At 43.3% G+C, this 17616-nt stretch overlaps 1 long non-coding RNA gene across 1 annotated transcript; it reads right to left on the bottom strand.

Moving 5' to 3' along the window:
• Window positions 1-725: 725 nt before the first annotated feature.
• LOC139052030 (uncharacterized) lies at window positions 726-9274 on the bottom strand. Its single transcript, XR_011509663.1, has 4 exons — window positions 8839-9274; window positions 7743-7847; window positions 3616-3760; window positions 726-835 (listed from the first exon to the last, which is right to left on the bottom strand). It is a non-coding gene; the product is annotated as an uncharacterized lncRNA (long non-coding RNA).
• Between the last annotated feature and the right edge of the window lie 8342 nt (window positions 9275-17616).

Below are 17616 nucleotides of genomic sequence, written 5' to 3'. Positions count from 1 at the left end.
ATCCTGTTTAAACCTGACCCGTTTAAATCCTGTTTAATCCTGACCCGTTTAAATCCTGTTTAATCCTGACCCGTTTAATCCCGTCCTATCTAACCAAGACCTGTTTGCCCCTGTTCAGACCTATTTTTTGCTACATTCATACCAGGTCCTTTCAGAATGGATTGATGTTGCTTAATATAATTTACTCTTTACACATATTTTGTGCACTTGTGTATTTGCGATCAGCATTGAAGAGAAGTAGATCTGCATTAGGTTCGCAACAAGAAGCCACTTTCATATGTAGGTTTGCCTGGTACATTGCTTGATACGAAGATGAACACAATTTTCGGCATAAATTGATTAGCACTACCAACACTGATGTGATACATTATGAACAAGTTTTGTATGACCCACGAGTACGTTCTCTATGTATGACCTACAAGAAAATGCACCCTGAAGAAGATTGTACCTCCTTTTCATATTTATACTACAAGTATGCAAATGTAATTCTTGCTAGTTTAGTATATGTTCGATTACTTGTACTCGTCTTAATGCAGTGCTTCTTGCTGTAATGGTTTGTACACAAATCCACAGTAAAGTGTAATTTTGGGGTGAAAAATGTCAGGCAAAGTATTGGCATGTACTTGTAATTGAAAAAGACAAGTACACTTTACGTAGGTATTTCTGTACACCCACTTGAGCTTTCATTAAGCCTGAAGTCCTCCGGCCTAAATAAAAGCATGTCATAAATGTCTCAAGCACTGTTTATTGGACCTTCTAACGGTATTTCGATGCATCCAGTCTGCCGAGAGAAGACCGCTGGAGTGGGTTGCTTGGGTGAGAGCGAGCAGGGCACCTGAAAAAGTAAAGCCAATAATTTATCTTGACTCATGCAACAGGTTAGCACATAGGCAAATTTGCCTATGTTCTCACAGATAAGAAAGGTTCAGCATTCCGGTCATAGAAGATAACGAATACATCTTATTGAAAAATATGTGGTTTCATGCACTGCCTATGTTTCAAGGGAACATGGATTACTGTGGGAGAATAAGCTGTCATAATTAGCAGGCGATTGAAGCAAGTCTTATAGGAAAAAGATGGACACATCGTTTGATTAACAATAATTACTAGTATTGAAGCAACAGAATACAAACATGAAATACCTTTAAAAACAACACCAACAGGTTGAGATAATAAATTATTCAGAAACTAAACCCGTCTGCCAGCAAAATACCGTAGTGTATTGGCTTTGACATTGCGCTGCTCAGGCAGAGGGCACGGGATTGAATCCCAGCCACAATGGCTGCATTTAGATGGCAGGGAAATGCCAAAACCCCTATGTAAGGTCTATTGGGTACATGTTAAAGGAGACTAGGGATCCCGCCAACTTGAAGTTATAAAAACCGGGGTAAATTTCGAGATAAGTAAACTCACAAAAGTAGAAGGCCCTGGCCATGCGAAGACCATATAAAGGCTTTTAAGGTAGGTACCAGCAGCCGCTAAATTTCTTGCAAAAGCGAAATATAGCAGAAGCGGTATTTTTCCGTAGATCACTTTTGCAAGGTATTTTACAATTTGACACCCGACATGTTGGGCATCTACGGGCAACAGCAATTCTGGCACAGATCATAGCAAACACTGTTGCACCTAGGTATACATAGACAAATAGGTATAGGTACAGTCGCCGACTGATTTTCCGGACATGATTACTCGGTCTGCTTCACGGCACCGCCATTCTCCCCATGGACCATAATATATAACAACTTCCGAAAATTCGGACGCCTTGCAACCTCTCGTCTGATTTTTCGGACACTCCTTGAGCCAACTTGATCGAGAGCACCATGCACCGACTCTCACCGTTGCATGGTTCTACTTGCTGAACGCCATTTTTGTTTTGAACGAAGCCTCCTTGGTGCCCCACGAAGTGGCGCTACTACAAATCCCTGCTCATCATCATCGTTTCTGCCTGGTTTGTAGCTACAGCAGTTCTGGTCTCAGCTTAGTATGCGATGCCAAGACAATCCAGCAGCTGATTTGTTTGTTTCTTCATGCACGACGCTGCAAGTAGGCCAGGTTTTTTGTTTGTGCAACTGATGCCGGCGTGACGATGTTTGACGAAGCAAGATGGGCCAATTCATTTCACTAATATTTAGAATAGCTACCTGTAAGCACCACCTACCTTTCAACAACATTTGCAAAGCAAAAAACCTCACCCTGAAAATCTGCACACGAAGACATCGGTAGCATCATCAGCGTGGGGCCTCAAGATAATACGGCAAGCCAAGAAATTACTGACAGCACGAGTGCAATCATGCCAACAGGAAATCTGTGGCTGAATAATGCACCTTCTACCACTTGGCAGACAGTGCATTTTCGCAAGGCCCTAACTACGGCAGATCATTGTTAAGGAGTTCCCGAATGCACAACTCTATGCCATTTTCCCGCTGACTCTAGGGAAGCACCTCTGCACAGTTGCAAGAAAAAAAGCTAGATGCCCCAAGAGAAATGAGCCCATTCAAGCCATGGAAGTTATGTTTACCTCGTCTTCCTACAACTACTCTAAACCTAGGACTGCTGTTTTGCACAAGGGAACAAACGTCAACATTGGTGCCTCGCCCAACACAAGTGGTCTGCGCCGTAGAAGGTGCCATCAGTCAGCCCACAGATGAGGCCCACACCAGTGCTGTCAGTGTGCTGTACAAATTGCAGAAGCACAGCCTACAAGCTTGTCTGCCTTAGTGTGACCGCAATAATGAACGAAAACCAACGAATCACGTTTGTTTCGTGCTGAGAACAGTTGCCTCATGCTGGATTTTCCTACAATTCTTTCTAAGCACAGATAATGCTTCGTTTGTTGTGTAGGCATGTAAATAATGAAAAGGCCTGCATCACTATCTCTGAAAAAAATAATGTAAGAAAGCACGTACAGTACACAGGTGCAGTGTCTATCACATACCATTTCGTGCAGTAGAGGCTACATCGGATAAACCGGCAAATGTATAAATGACTGGCAGCGTGACCAAGCAAACTTGATGTGTGGGTCAGTCAGCAGTGGTAGTGCACTACTCTCGGTGCACATGCACCTATGTTTAAAAGCTGCTTGATCGTGACAAAATAAAAAGACAAAAGCGCTGGAGAGATATCTGAAACTTTTCTTATATGTATGACGAGGAACCTGGCACTAGCTCCCCATGCAGAGAATTACTAGACAGTGAGACTGCTTCTTATCATTGTAAAACAAATGTCACACTCACCATGTGATGCATCCTTTTCGTTTCTGTGCGAACAATATGTATTCAGATCTATTCTCCCCCTTTCACCTTTTGCACAATATTACTGTGCGAGCTATAATACTGAACTGTTAGTAGCACTCTGTCCTGTTGCCTCCTTTCTTTCCTTGTGAATTGTGTGCTAAATACGGCTTTTTTTGGTGAAAGAGTGCTAGTTTAACGCATAAACTAGCGCCGTGGCACTTTGCAATAAAGGACTGTTATAATTCTCTAAAAATATGTCCATGCAGAACAGTGTCAAAAGAACACCTTAAAGAAAGAATATGAGTGTATCTATCATAAAGACCAATCCTTGTCTTTTTTCCTTAACATAATTTTCAATACCGATATTGAAGTACAAGCTCACCATATTATATCACCTTGTCAATGAAGCAAGGCACAATGGCGCCCAACTGTCGCGGGACCAACTTGGATGTGGAGATCAGCGCAGATCAGCAACATAGCATGGTCTGCTTACACTTCTTCTCCAGGTCCAGCCATACCTATAGCAGCTATAAAACAAGTGAGCTTAGAATAACAAGCGAAACAATATAAAAAGTGGCAGTGAACAAAGCAACTTTCGTTAGGCATAAATAGGATCGCATTGCTGACATTATGCACATAAGTAACTTCATTTTGAGCAACAAAGCATCCAATTTAAGAAACATTATATGTATGAGCTATCTATGTGAGAAAGATTAATCGAACGCCCTCTATTTGCTACACCCCTCCCCTTATGCATGGATGTCTCCCTGACTGAGTGAGCTGGGCTGATCCCAGGTATAGTGTAAGTAAAGGGTGTCACTTGGTGGGCCAATCTCGATACCATTGCATGACTTGTACAATAATTTTAATGTGTATTGTAATGCTGGCCATCCTGCAGGCACTGCAACATTATAGCACCCATAAGGCTAATGGTATTACCTGATAAGGTTAACTACTAAGTGTCCCCAGAAGCATAACTCGGCATGTATACTCGGAGGCCATTATTATAAGAGAAGCAATAGCAGAGGTGAAGCTTTATCTTGTGCCATATGCAAAATGGCCGAGCACGCCCAGCTTTTGGTTACATTCTCACTTGTGACCACTGCAACAGGCTGACTGACATGCGTAACCAGCAGTTTGTAGGACCATATTTTCATAACCTGCATTTTTTTTTACATCTGAAGAGATCAGCCTCAAGCTCCATGCTGCGCTGCACTCGAGAAGCATTATAAACTGGCAACATTTAAATGCTATGCTGCATGGTTTGTTGCATGCTTTAGGAATTTACTTATTTATTGTACACATAGCTCATAGTCTCCAGTTGGAGTATTGCATGAGGTGGCAAGAAAACAAATTCTGAACTAACAAGGAGAACATTCAACAAAAGTCAGACCAAAGAAAAAAAAATAACATACTCTCATAATGGGACTATGTATCTGGCAGCTAGCTTATAAAAAAGACAATTAGGAATGTTTTACTACTGGTAGCGCTTTAGGGGATGGAATGTAGAATTCCAAGCATCATAGACTTTTCCCGTATTCACAAACCAACCTTATACTTATCTTTTGCCTTCCTTACCTTTTCAGTGCCTTAACGCGTTTCATAAACAAACCTTATGCTTAAGTCGAACCTTTCCTTAACCTTACCGGCTCGGAAAAGGAGCGTTCCTTAAGGTAGCCCGGCAGCTACCTTAAGGCGCCACTTATTATGGCCGACCACGCAAGCAGCTTTTCGGAGCTAGTCGATTTTGTCGCCTTATTAAGGGAAGCCGATGTTCGCGAAGCCCTTCCTTATGTAAAGCTCATCCAGCGTGTACTCAGGGACCGTCAGAATGTCATGGAGATGTACAACGACGGCGAGTTTCTTGGCAGGTTCCACTTTTCAAAACGAGCGGTGGTACACCTTCTCTCCATCCTGCCACTTGCTCCGAGCCCAGACGATCGCGGTTCGCCTGTGCCGCCACTTCTCTTTCAAGTTGTCCCAACACTTGCGTAGCTGATGCTCCGTGCGCGGGTGGACTCCGTTCTTACTGTTGAACTGTTCTTCTATCTGCTGCCATTTCTTTTTCTTCTCGCTCAGGGACACCGCATCAGTACGCTTGATCTCCAGCACGTTGCTCTCTCTCGTCACCAAGTCAATCAAAGTTCCCCGCTCCTCCTCCGTAAAGTTGATTTTTTTCCTCTCAGTGGCCATTCCCACAACAGATCTTACAATAAGCAAACGAACACTTCAAAACACAAATAAATGAACAAATAAGGAAATAAATAAATAAATACGTGCAATATTTACAGCATCTAAAAGTACAAAGCGCAAGTTATAGCTAACACACAAGAGAAAAAGTGAAGCAACTGCGCTCGAGCACCGCAAAATGGAAATGGAAAATGAAGCACCGCAAATGAAAAAAAAAGCGGCAACGCGTGTTGCCATGGCAACACGCGTTGCCGTTTTTTTGCGCGTCTCTCATCTGCAGATGAGAGACGCGCAACAGCTAGAACTCGCTCTTTCCACATTGCTTTTTCACAACGCGTAATAATGCGCCATCCAATTTTTATATTTATTGTTCTCAGCGACAAAAATGTGTTTCCTTTTTAATAACTGAGTGGTTTAAGGCCAAGAAAAGTTCATAGCCTCGCACCCATGCTCATCTCTTATGACGATAAGGCTGCCTTCGATAAGGACGCCTTTTCACCCAATAAGGGACGCTTCTGAATCATACCTTGGCCTTTTCTCAACCTTATACTTTCCTCATCCTTATAAAAGGGCGCCTTATAGCGTTAAGATAAGGTTGGTTTGTGAATACGGGCCCTAAGCCACCTTTCGTGGTTTTTTGTTTTGAAGTCCTATTCTCTGTACTATTATAGAAATGAATAGCCCCCTCCAAAATAAAACAAAGAAAACATGTAATGCACAGTAATGTAACACAATAATGTAATGCACAACAGTGAATACTTAGAAAAATGTAATTAAGAACATGGAGTCTATGTGGGCACAGATGTTAGATGTCTACATGAAAGCATAATAATAAAGGTGGGCAGAGCATTTATGCTATTGTCGGGCAACCTGCTGCAAGACATACAGGTAAAAGGATATGCATGCCTCACAACACAGTCCCTAAAAATATATGTCACAATACAGTGAGTAGGTATATCATGCTTATCTACAATAGCTCCTAATTATATTTATTTCAGAGGGGGCTACCTATGAACCTTGATCAAACTGAAGGTGGGCCAAATTCTAAATATACGATTCAAGTAGACAGAAAAGGGACGTTATGAATATGGCATCTACAGCAAAAGTGTTGTACATTATTGTTGTACATTATGTCATACCTGCCAACCTGTGAACATAATATTTTGTAAAAATGCTGCAGACACTAAATTCTTTGTTGGGGACATAACACACATTATTTTAAAGCTTGCTCTCAGCACCCCCATTGTTGCATACACACACACATTATTAATAAAGGGAAAATCGCACATCCACCCACTCGTAGAAATTGCTACAAAAGAAACCCCTACGGATTCCTCGAAAGGAAAGCCTCATAGTTGAAAAAAAGAAACCGTCCAGGTCCGGGACTCAAACCCGGGACCACCGTCTTTCCGGGACAGCCGCTTTACAATCTAAGATAACCAGGCAGCTAGCAGATGGCCGGGCGAATTCGAATTTGTCGACAACATGAAGCAAAGGCAAGGGTGTGACGTAATAGTTCTGCGGAAACGCGCAAGGTGTAGAGAGGTAATTAATAAAGGGGAAAAAATATTATGTCAAACCCTTGCCTTTGCTTCGTGTTGTCAACTAATTCGACTTCGCCCTGCCATGTGCTAGCCACCTGGTTATCTCAGATGGTACAGTGGCTGCCTCGGAAAGGTGGCAGTCCCGGGTTCGAGTCCCGGACCAGGACGAATTTTTCTTCAACTGTGCGGCTTTCCTTTTGAGGAACACATACGGGTTTCCTTTGTAGCAAATGCTACGATGTCTGATTTTCCCTTTAATAATTACTTCTCTCCACCTCGTGTGTTTGCGCATAACTATTACGTCACACACACATTATCAACCATTATTTAACTTGTCGTGCAGCACAAAAAGCAGCAGCGAACTTGAAACCAGTAACTGACAGCTTTGTTTTTTCTTTAGATTACAGAGCTTTTACAGCGTGTTTGCTGCTGCCGCTTTACGCTGCTTCATGAATTTATCTGACCAAACTTCCCTAAAGCAAGTGCCCCTCTGATGTTCTCGTTAGAGATATTGCATCGCTAATAATAAACCATTACAAGTACCATTACAATTAATTTTTACGTGCATTTTAACAATGTCATGCCTTTAATCTCTCAACAGCTTTAAAATATCTTAACCAACACAACTTCATTGTCTTTCTAAAGTGACATCCATAAAATTGTAAAATGAGCCCACATTTGTAAACCCACGGAAAATTCAGGAGAGTTTCCAAACATGGATGATACCAACAAAATTTGCAGCTTGTGTAAGTGGCAGCAACTGCTTTGCACACACCTTGTCACAGCATGCACATCAGGTACTTTGCCGTGCTGTTGAGGCTGCAGAAGTGCCGCAGGTGCATATCTGGAGGTGCCTCTGGTTCACAAAATCTTGCCATCCCTAAACAATAATAAATGCTTAATTTATTGTAATCTCTGCTGAAACTGCAAACTTGTGATATAAAAAGATCACGTCATATTTTGAAAAAAGTCTCTACAACCAGTTACATGAAGCTGCAACTGGTTGTGCAAATATCTGACCGTAACATCACAGGCGGTTAAATAACACGTAAATCGAACTGTAGCAAACATGAATCTACTATGAAAAGGTTCACACAAACGTACAGCTGTATAACGTGAAATGTGAGTTGTACTATCAAAAAATTTCTTAGTACATGAAAAGCGTTCCAAAACCTAATTTGTTTATGCGGCGCAACAAAGCACTGCTCCCAAAGGACGATGCGCTCAAAATTTCAACAGACCACCTCTTTTTCTGGAGAGACAATACAGAAAAGAGAAAGATTTGTCGATTAAAAAGAAACATTGCTTTTGTAATTTCGGCTTCTCTGCAAGATCGGAACCCTTTACAAGTACACGAAAACACACAGGACACTAATACACGTCATCTGACGACACTCTATAAACAGACGAATTTCCATACAAGCTGAAAATCTGGCCATGCGTCGACGAAGAAATCGGGTGCTATCTCGCGCAGCTGTTAGCTGTGAAGACGACACATGGACGTACTACTTCTGGAAATGCCTATACCATTTCTCAATGAAAAATTATGTACACAAACAGTAACTTGCTTTGCTTGAATTTTTGTGCCCATTTAGATCAAAGAACCACCCGCGCTAGCGTGCTTCATAGGTGAAAGTAAATAAACCACAGATAGAGCTGTTGGTAACATGAATACGTTTTAGGGCAATTTCCATGGAACTTTTTGCTAAATGTGCACTGCGACATGAAGAACAACCATTTGAAAAGCACATTTATAATTCTTGCTGCTTTACTCATTCGGATTCGGTTGTTGTACGGATCTTGCGATACGTACAAGAACGCACACTTCACGAACCATAGACGGGAAGAATGCGCGCAAGCGCCGGACTTACCTTTCTAGGCGTACTCGGAAAACGCTCCTTTTAGCGTCACAGGTGCCGCGGCATCGACTGCACCAACGGTCCTTCCGGCGCACACACTGTTGAATTGCGGATCAACTACAGGACGCAAGAGCACAATTTTCACCAAATTCTTCCGTACAGTGTGATACGATGCGAGAGTGCCAGAGGAGGAGATCCTTTTCGTGAGCCCGGAACAAAGAAAGTGGCGAAGGCTCATACCTTCGACATCGGCGCACCACACGAAGGATACTGCGGGCTACATTACGCGGTCCCAGGGGTTTTGTGATTCTCAATGAATACAAAATGCACCACAATTACTCTCGGCACAGCGTACACACGATTAAACAACTGCATCGGACGGCGTCAATGCAGCGCGCACTCACATGTAGCTAAGGCTGAAGACGGCAAAATAATATCACCTGTAACTTTACCGGCGCTATCTGTGCTGCCATCTGTAGGCCGCCACCGAAAGCGACCGTGCTTTCGGTGATCTCATGGATGGTGACGGCGTTGTATTTCGATGTTATGCGAGTCGTACAGCGTCTTGTACGACGTGTTTCAGCAACGTTGCTTTTAATAGAGAGGACGGCAATGTGCGTATACGCCGTATAGACGTCTCACCCATTTGAATAACACAACAGGAAATTTTCAGTCTGTCGTATTTTGGGACGTTGTGACTGTCGTTCTGTTCTCTGTAGTGTGACGTCTTGTAGTCGAAAATTCTGTAGCTTCTGATCAATATATTTGATTAAAAATTGACAGAGACCTCTTTAAGGATAAGAAAAATTATTAATAAAAAAAAAGAAAGTAGAAAAAAAAAGCTTTCGCACAGGATTTGAACTGCGGACCTCACGATTTCGAGACAAGCATCTTACCACCGCACCACGCCGAACACGCCCGCACCTCACCTAGGCCAGCAATATAAATCTCGCTGTGGGTTGCTGTTTACATTTACATTTTAAAAGCCAAGATGCGCTTTCACTTCACCGGTCGCGTCAACTGCCGTATCTCTATATGCGCAAAAGTGTTGTTACCATCGACAGGTACATCGTGGAATGCTAGAACATCAATTTTGCTGTAACGATATCCATATTTAATAAGAAATTCAGAAATAGACAACGGTGACCGGGGACACTGAAGGTTTTTACTGGTAATTTCGACAGTTGTCTCTTGCTCTTTACACTTTTGAGCTCGCATATAATTCGTGCGTTCAATGCAAAATAGCTACATAAACACTCGTGGGTGAGTCTTGATCCGGACAGTATACTGGCTTCTCACGGCAGCGCTGTACCAGATTAATGAGACCCGAGCGAGAAAGCTTTTCACGCAACTTTGTGGAACAATCCAAAACTTCTTTTCCGCTTCGCATAAGCTCGTGCAATATTTCTGGGAAATTAACTAATGTGTCAGTGTAACCGCACATGTAAGTCCACAGGACTGTGTGCCCCATCTTACCAAATAAAACAAAGCGGATACGCAGCCATTCCCGCAGATGGTATGATTTTGATCAGCGGCCGATTTTGAGGAGGCCGGTAGCGCGTTGCTGGTGCCGCGTCGTCACGGCACAATTATAACAATTGGCCACGTCGACTTTAATACCGGTGTCGGTGCTATCAGTATTGCCGGCTTCAGAGAAGCACGATTGAATACCGCGCAAGAGAAAAGTGCAGTGTACACCACCGATGCGAAGCTGACATTTTAAAGGGCCGCGACGGAAAGTGCTTCTGTTGCGACTTCAGAACGCTTGGCCGTCGCGACCGAATGTTTCTGTTGCGACGTCAGAATTGCTGTCGTAACGTCAGAAATGTCTGTCGCAGCTACAGAAACGTTAGGAACTTCTGTCGTACAACAGAAATTTCTGTATTTGCAGCAGGAATTCCTGTTGTCTTTTTCAACTGGGCAGGACCGGGAATCGGTTTGAAATTCGCAGCTAGCATATCGCAGTTTGGTCTGTGAATGTTCCGAGGTGTTCACGCAATTTCTGTAGAGCTTGATAATGGCCCAATTTAGCACTAGGGGTTAAATTGTCAGGATGTCGAACAATAAAAAAGCTCCTCCCCAGTTATATTCAAGCATTAAACTGGTATGCATGATGCCATCCAGTATAGTTGCCACAAAGCTCCAGATTAAACCAGCTTTTGTGACAAACAGGCGACCCTATATGGTGCCACTGCGTCCAGTATAAGCCAGTTTAGTTGCAAACAGGGCTCCTGTTAAGACCCATTTCTGCGTGAACTGGTCATGCCTATACCTGCTTGCATGCCAAACGGGACCCCGTTCAGACCTGTTCGTGTGTGAACTGGTCCTGTTTATACCTCTTTGAATGCCAAACGGGACCCCGTTCAGACCTGTTCGTGTGTAAACTGGTCCAGTTTATACCTGTTTGAATGCCAAACGGGACCCCGTTCAGACCTGTTCGTGTGTAAACTGGTCCAGTTTATACCTGTTTGCATGCCAAACGGGACCCCGTTCAAACCTGTTCATGTGTAAACTGGTCCTGTTTATACCTGTTTGTTGCTAAACAGGTCCCTGTTAAAACCAGTTTAAACCTGTATAACCCAGTTTGAATTTAAATAGGATTTTCCAATAGGGTAAGGCTTTCTTTACTTCTTATGGCGTTACCTGTGGGATTTCGAATTTCTCTAGACTATTTTCACTTCCATTATCGTCGTGGGTGCCACTGGTACTGTATAAATCTCTATAGAACTCCTCAGCCACTTGAACTATCTTATCCATATTAGTAATGATATTGCCGGCTTTGTCTCTTAACGCATACATCTGATTCTTGCCAATTCCTGTTTTCTTCTTTACTGTTTTTAGGCTTCCTCCGTTCCTGAGAGCATGTTCAATTTATCCATATTATACTTCCTTATGTCAGCTGTCTTACGCTTGTTGATTAACTTCGAAAGTTCTGCCAGTTCTATTCTAGCTGTAGGGTTAGAAGCTTTCATACATAGGCATTTCTTGATCAGGTCTTTCGTCTCCTGCGACAGTTTGCTGGTATGCTGCCTAACGGAGGTACCACCGACTTCCACTGCACACTCCTTGATGATGCCCACAAGATTGTCCTTCATTGCTTCAACACTAAGGTCCTCTTCCTGAGGTAAAGCCGAATACCTGTTCTGTAGCTTGATCTGGAATTCCTCTATTTTCCCTCATACCGCTAACTCATTAATCGGCTTCTTATGTACCAGTTTCGTCCGTTCCCGCCTCAGGTCCAGGCTAATTCGAGTTCTTACCATCGTGTGGTCACTGCAGCGCACCTTGCCGAGCACGTCCACATCTTGCATGATGCCAGGGTTAGCGCCGAGTATGAAGTCTATTTCATTTCTAGTCTCGCCGTTCGGGCTCCTCCACGTACACTTTCGGCTATCCCGCTTGCGGAAGAAGGTATTCATTATCCTCATATTATTCTGTTCCGCAAACTCTACTAATAACTCTCCCCTGCTATTCCTAGTGCCTATGCCATATTCCCCCACTGCCTTGTCTCCAGCCTGCTTCTTGCCTACCTTGGCATTAAAGTCACCCATTAGTATAGTGCATTTAGTTTTCACTCTACCCATCGCCGATTCCACGTCTTCATAGAAGCTTTCGACTTCCTGGTCATCATGACTGGATGTAGGGGCGTAGACCTGTACAATCTTCATTTTGTAACTCTTATTAAGTTTCACAACAAGACCTGCCACACTCTCGTTAATGCTATAGAATTCCTGTATGTTACCAGCTATTTTTCTTATTAATCAGGAATTCGACTCCTAGTTCTCTTCTCTCCGCTAAACCCCGGTAGCACAGGACGTGCCTGCTTTGTAGCACTGTATGTGCTTCTTTTGGCCTCCTAACTTCACTAAGCCCTATTATATCCCATTTACTGCCTTCTAATTCCTCCATTAGAACTGCTAGACTCGCCTCACTAGATAACGTTCTAGCGTTAAACGTTGCCAGGTTCATATTCCAATGGCCATCTCCAATCACCATCTGGAGCTTCCCGGGCTCCAGATGGTGATGTCATCTGCCTATAGAGCGCAGTTTACGTTCGGGATGTCTCGTAGTTTGTCTGCGAGTCCCTTCATCACTATGTTAAATAGTAATGGAGAGGTTACTGAGCCTTGCGGTGTTCCGACGGAGCCCAGCGTGTAGGGGTCCGACTTAAGTTGTGAGACACGCAGTCGGGCTTCTCTGTCTTTTAAGAAGGAGCGTACGAACTCCTGAAATCTCTGGCCGAGGCCGAGGCCTGCCACAGACTCCAATATGAAACGGTGCAAGACGGCGTCGAATGCTTTCGTGAGATCGAGAGCGAGGATGCCTCGAACGTCTCTTGTTTTAACGTCGAAGATTTGTCTATTTAGCAGTAACATGACACCTTGCGGGGGCACCTTGCGTGGACAACTCGCAATAAGATATTTAAATATACGACTAAATCTCTTATAAATTTACGTATCTAAGAAAAACTCACGGTATATAATGCGACAAGCAAAGCAAACAAACGTGTTGCGCAATCACAGATTCACAGATAAAAATCCTAATGCCTGCGCCTCCTCCCTCCACTGCCCCCTATGTATCGCGTGCGATCGTGTGCGACGGAAGGTGGTGCGCTTCCTCCCCACTATTCTCCCTTGCGCACACAAGACTGAGCCACCATCGCCGGCTCACCCTTGCAACCCCCTCCACATCCTTTCACTCGCACATACAGCATGCGGTGCGCGGTCCCGATGTTATCGCCCTTAATTGGACTTTATACTGAACATGAGGGTGACGGCGCGGGCAGGAATGCGCCTGGGGTGTCTATGTAATCGCTATCGCAAGAATAGAGTTTCAGAATAGGGGCCCCAAACATTTTGAGGCCCCAAAGAAATAGCGTCGAAACCACTGCGCATGCGCGAGACGCAAACTGCGTTTGGGTTTTGCGTTGGGAACGTTATTTCACCAATTTAGCGAGAGCGCAAATAGCGGCCCCCAAAGCTTTGCTTCAGCAAACATGGCGGCACCTATCGAAGCAACGGCTCTAACCTAGCACCAAACTGGGTTCGATTCGAGATAACACATGAAGTTTGGAAGCTTGGAGAAGTGACTGCGGTTATTGCTTTCTCTCAACTAACGTGCGTTATGAAGATTGATTCATTAGACGACGCTGATTCCGAATTCGATGGTGAATTTTGTGGCACGTAGGCCTAACACGGCTAAGCTTGGCTGGTGAAGGTACGTAAAGGTGGTTTGCTCAGAACTAAGCGCAACTAATGCTTTGATACTTACAGAATAACCTCTAAATTGTAATTAAACGCGAAAACAAACGAAGGTCAAAACTATTATTCCCATCAAAAAGTAGTTTATTTTACTGAATTATTTCTAATAGCTTTTCATTGACGCCGTAGTGGCGCTGTCAGCGCAAGACGCTTCCGCAAACGCAAAGCCCTATTCTAAAGCTCTTCACTCCTGCGTGCTCCAACACTAACACCCGCAAAGCTCTTTGGGGCCCCAAACTATTGGGGCCCGTATTCTAAAACAATCTAATTTAATAAGAATATCCAGCAACTGAAGCGTCCCGTGGCCCATTACTTTCCGCAAAGGAGTAACAAAATCTAACTTTTACCATGCGACAATTCGCTACGACGCAACAATGTCCTTTTTTTCTTTCGTGCATTGGGCGGGGGCATCGAAAGTGAAAAAAAGAATGCTAAGGAAGGCAGGCTGGCCACAATCGAATGCCTGCTTTGGGCACCTACGGTGGCTACAGAAGGGATATCGAAGAAAACGGGAGACGCTTGGTTCACTAAGAACCATACGCATATTGCTCGGTATCTCGTAGCCACCGTGCTGTGCTGCTTACGCCAATGCGTGCTGCGTCTTTCACGCACATTTGGATTCCTCTATAGTGTCGTTATCGAAGTTTCTCTTGCGTGGTGCTTTGTTACGAAGTCTGAAGAATGCTAGATGCTAGGAAGGAGATTCGAGAAACATTATCACACCGAATACTCAGTTTCTCTCATGAGCATCCACACGAGTTGTTTTAAGCTATTTTACAGAGGCACCGAGTTTTCTATTGTCTGACCTTAACATGTAAGTTGACAATACTTCATGCTGAAGTGTTAGCTTTTAGTGGTGCCAGCTGTATCATTTTTATACGTATTGAATGTGACTGTTTGATACGGGACCGCTTTTTTATGTTACATGCGTAGATATTTTGTTTTTTCTAGCTCACTCTTTAATTTCTTGCTCTTACAAATCACCAGGTAATAGGAGTTATGCGTGGCAGTAGTGTGAATAGCAGCGGTATCCTGCAAGGCTTCGGGCCACTACAATGCGGATGAAAGGCTTTTGGGCTGCACCAGCTTTCTCGTAGAAGAAAAATCGTAAAATTATGGCCTGTTAATGAATGTGTCGCTAACCAACGCTTTACGCCGGCAGATGAGTATTATATGAAAGCTCATTGCAGCTTTATGTGCCCTCTGTATACACGACGCGTCGCAAAAGCAGTCGCTACAATCATTGTTGCTGCTGTACGCTTGTCCGATGCTCCGGTATTCCGTAAACGGTAATATGCTTGCGGACAGGGTAAACTCTACAGTGGTATTTGCGCCATCGTACAGAGGTTTCTTGTTTACGTTCATATAATTAGATGGCGACCTGCTAGCTGACCGTCAAGCAGAGCAGCTACAAATCTGCCAGGGGGAAATCGCTTACAGCGCAGCCTATAAGGAGTTGTCATATTAAGGAGCTAAAGCAACCCCGATAAATTGTTTCGGAATGAAAATATACTTTGATCGAGAAAGACAAAATTTTTTAAATACTAACAGATATTTCGTTCAATGAAACTAGGTTGGTAGGAGCTAAGCAATATCCGAGCAAACATTTTTTGTCCATACGCGTTTTCTGCTACATTATAAACATCTCTAATAAGAAATTTGCTAATGTATAGAAGTAACTTAAGATACAACTGGAAGGTATCGCATCGGATACAATAATTGCGGTAGTATCCTGTATCTTTATCTCAAATTCTTGTTGCCAAATGATTGTTTCTCAAATGTTTGTATCGTATCTTTTCCATCTCTAGCATATCTTATCCGTCTTCTTCGATGTGAAATAAACGTTTTTATCATCATCATCATCATCATCATCATCATCATCATCATCATCATCATTATTATTATTATTATTATTATTATTATTATTATTATTATTATTATTATTATTATTATTATTATTATTATTATTATTATTATTATTATTATTATTATATTACGACGCAATACCAATGTATCTTTGCCCAGCCCGGCTCCGCGACGCTTAACCCTTCAAGTCGATGAATTGAATAACAAACGTTATTGTTTAGTAGCTAATTATCTGCCACGTCAAAAGTAGGCAAGGATTCCATGAAAATGGCCACGTCAGAGTCGTTGTCATCCAAAGTGGTTTGCGCAGTATCCTTTTGAAGACAAGGTCTTCTTCGGTGACTTCAGGTCGAAAGTAGGTTCGTGAGATCTCAGAATCTGGCAACTTTAGTCTTGTGAATTTAGACGTTTTTCAGACCTTGTGGTGCACGTAGGACAATGAAAAATGCATAAAAATGAAGCTGGGAGAAAAGGACGCACCGAGTAAGCGTAGAGGTATGAACGAAGTATTATTCAAGCGCAATTATCGCAATAAGGCCGAAATAAAAGTCGATGTGCTCGTTCGAACCGCGCGCCCCTAAAACCAGATACGGAAGTAGGACTTGACTCAATAAAACATATGCGCCGACCTGGGAGATTTTTGAGTCTAAAAATTTGGGCCGGTGCCGCAGGTAGTGGAGTTAAAAGAAGGAACCACATGCATGGTACACTAATGCACCCAACGAGATTGTTTTTGCTCAACGTCAATGGCTTTTTATTTGCCTTTCTTTAGGAAGATAACTTCGCAGCTTGGCCATCAAAATCTTCAAATAATGATAAGAACGAACAGTTCTCAATGACTGATTGGACACATAGGGGAAAGAGAGAAGAATAGGTCCATAGTTTCAACGGCACAGTCCAGGTTGGCGTTCACATAAGCTGTTGCTTGTCAGTCAGAAGCCTGTCGAGCTTTAGTTTAAACGAACTATTTGTTTCTTGAGCATAGACATACGTCTGTATTTGGGCTAGTATCACACGCAACGAAAAAGCCAAGCTAATAGCGAAAGACGGTCCTCGCAATTCAGACCCATGCCTCAAGATACTCCCCTTATCTTTCAAGCGCGTGAGTTTAATGATACTAGTACAATTATTGCCGCTTGAAGCGACACAGTTGATCAGCCATTGCAATAATAATGTCATTAGTTCTAACAGCAAGCTTTTCTGCCTAAAAGGTAAAATCATTTGACTCGTATTGTACACTTGTCAACCCGTTCGTTTCTGCAATACCAGAAAAATTAGGATTGATCTGCGGAGGCGGTTCTCATCGTCATCGCACTTAGCCCCTAAAACTTTTGACGTGAGACGAGAGCACAGCGATGGCGCTGCTCGTGCTGCCATCCGTGTTGGAGCCTGCTGATTGATAACATCCAACTGTTGTTTCCAACGTTTCTGCACAAATAAGAAGGCGGTTGACCAGACTGTCAATATTGGACTAAAATGTACGTATCAAGCGTGTTTCCGCCAGTAGCAACGAACGAGGTTGTACAAGGTGGGCCAGAACATTCCAGGATCACTGGAGAATTACCCATCGCCTATACCAGGATTCAATTGAACATCACCCGATGTTACCAACCAAAGCCAGATAACACGGCCGCTAGAACAAGAGGAGTGTATCACCTGAATC

This window comes from Dermacentor albipictus, unplaced genomic scaffold (assembly GCF_038994185.2).
Source record: "Dermacentor albipictus isolate Rhodes 1998 colony unplaced genomic scaffold, USDA_Dalb.pri_finalv2 scaffold_17, whole genome shotgun sequence".
NCBI classification, from domain to species: Eukaryota; Metazoa; Arthropoda; class Arachnida; order Ixodida; family Ixodidae; genus Dermacentor; species Dermacentor albipictus.
Note: the sequence above shows the minus strand (reverse complement) of the source record. Positions and strands in the feature narration are given on the sequence as shown.